General features: G+C 42.7%; 1 long non-coding RNA gene across 1 annotated transcript; it reads right to left on the bottom strand.

Moving 5' to 3' along the window:
* Positions 1-331: 331 nt before the first annotated feature.
* LOC121036703 (uncharacterized) lies at positions 332-1976 on the bottom strand. Its single transcript, XR_005793444.1, has 2 exons — positions 1802-1976; positions 332-1563 (listed from the first exon to the last, which is right to left on the bottom strand). It is a non-coding gene; the product is annotated as an uncharacterized LOC121036703 (long non-coding RNA).
* Between the last annotated feature and the right edge of the window lie 278 nt (positions 1977-2254).

The following is a 2254-nucleotide window of genomic DNA, read 5'->3' as shown; positions in this document are numbered from 1 at the left end:
TTTCTCATCCAATTGAACATGTAGCTGATGGTTAGGACCAATGAGGCTGAAGTTCAATGAGGTTAAAAATGTGCTCCTTTAGGCACACCTATGATAGTATTAATTCTGTTAAATTTGTGAAAACTATGCTCTAGTATCAGAACTTTAATTTGTTCTCTATTCAAGTTTTCTAAAATAAGAAAGGCAATCTATAATAAAATTTCCATGTAATTGCATGAACCAACTGCAGTGTACTGACAATAACAGTGATGCTCCTGAAACAGAAATGTTGGCTGGCATGTTATGGAACCAGGCTGGAATGCTGGCGGAAAGACCAAGTGGCACTCAGAGATCTTGGAAGGCAGGAGGTTTATTTTACACTGGTGGGCTCAGAGGAGATCATTCTCCAGAGGTCTGAGAACCAAGCACAAGCAGGGGGACAATTCATCATCTGTTACTTCCGCATTCCACATTAGTAGTAATTTGGCACGCATGGCAAGCAGGGCAGGAAGAAGAACCCGGAAGAGGGGTCTCTAAGCTAGAAACTAGAGCTCATGTCAGTCCCATAGGCCATGTGATGGTGCATAACTTTACTTATTTTCCCAACATTTCCCCCTTTGATGCCTCTTTTAAAGATATTTTTTTAGTACGCATCACCCTTTAGCTCTAGGGGTTGGTACCCTTGGAAGGCTAAGGTGTGTGTTGCAGTTTGGCAAGCAATGGTGTTTTCAGTGAAGCATACCAGGGTTTTAAGATACAGAGGCCGATGGTCACAAGTAAAATTATGGAAAGGAGGGGCCCTGCCAGGGCAGGAAGCCAGGATTTCCAGTTTGTGGGGCAGCCTCTAATAGTCCAATAGTAAGGAGCAAGAGTTGGCAGAGTTGCATCCAAACACCTGGACTTAGTCCACACACTGATTCCTCAAGCTTCTGCTGTGCGCAGGCCAGCCAGCTTCCGGGGTGTGGCTGGAGCAGGGCTGAAGATCTCAGGGGCCAGCATCTTTTTGAGGGTCAGTTTAAGCGGGTCGACCAGGTCTGAGTTACTTTTCCAGGTTGAGGGCTCTTTAGAGTTGGCCTTCTTAATTCTGGAGTGATGGACCCATGGGGTCTTATTATTATCCCCACAGAATAACCACCACAGAAGATTGTCTATACATGAAATACTGTGACAATTTTTCTAAAGTTTACCTCAAGGTGTCTAGTTTAGGCAAACAAACATTTAAAGACAATCAGAACTGGAATTTAACACTCATAACAGTGTGTTGTTAAAACATAGTTTTTCTCTCTAAAACCCCCCATTTCCAGAGATAGCCAAATCGAGACCAACGCATTTGTAGAACAAATCCAGTCTTAACAAACCTGGCCTAATTATTTACATAAGCTCAGCAAAAATAGTGACAAAGTTTGCTTTGTTGGAACCTTTTGTAAGGAATCTCCATATTGAACTTTTAGTAGCCTCTCCAGGCCAGAAGCCAAGCCAAATACTTGCCATCAGACAGGCCTGCAACACCTGTAGAATTGGGCAAATTCCTCTTCATGAGGTCCCCAAGATATTCTGAGGTTCCTGCACCTGCCAGGAAGTGACCTTTTTTTTTTTTTAATTTTTTTTTCAATGTTTATTTATTTTTGGGACAGAGAGAGACAGAGCATGAACGGGGGAGGGGCAGAGAGAGAGGGAGACACAGAATCGGAAACAGGCTCCAGGCTCTGAGCCATCAGCCCAGAGCCCGACGCGGGGCTCGAACTCACAGACCACGAGATCGTGACCTGGCTGAAGTCGGACGCTTAACTGACTGCGCCACCCAGGCGCCCCAGGAAGTGACCTTCTTTACTCACCTAGTGAGACTGCTGGGAACTCTGCAAGCAAGGTATCAGGCCAACATTTCTAAGAGGCTTTATGGCTCTGTATTTCATAAAGCCAACCTTAGTTCCTTAAAGCTGTCTGGTCATATTGAGTCTATGCATATAATTCTCAAATATGACATTCCAGTCAAAGCCTTGGTAAAATAACCAGTATTTCCAATAGTGATCTGTAACAAGATGAACAGATTCTTATTGAACTTATGCAAACAACTGTAATTGCTATGAAAGAAAGAATACTGAGAATTTTTGAATTTCAGAGAGTTTAGGTAGAGAGAAAAGATAAACGCTTCAGTTTACAAATGAATTTCTGTGTATTCTTAATCTGGAAGAGCAAACATTAGAGAACCAGCAATATTTCCAACAAGAGTCTCAAAACTATAATCTTCCTCAGTTCATTTAGTCCTATGTTTCTA

Source organism: Herpailurus yagouaroundi, unplaced genomic scaffold (genome assembly GCF_014898765.1).
Source record: "Herpailurus yagouaroundi ecotype Mexico unplaced genomic scaffold, PumYag 163, whole genome shotgun sequence".
In the NCBI taxonomy this organism is placed as follows: domain Eukaryota; kingdom Metazoa; phylum Chordata; class Mammalia; order Carnivora; family Felidae; genus Herpailurus; species Herpailurus yagouaroundi.
The sequence above is the reverse complement of the archived record's forward strand: the minus strand, read 5'-3'. Positions and strand labels throughout refer to the sequence as shown.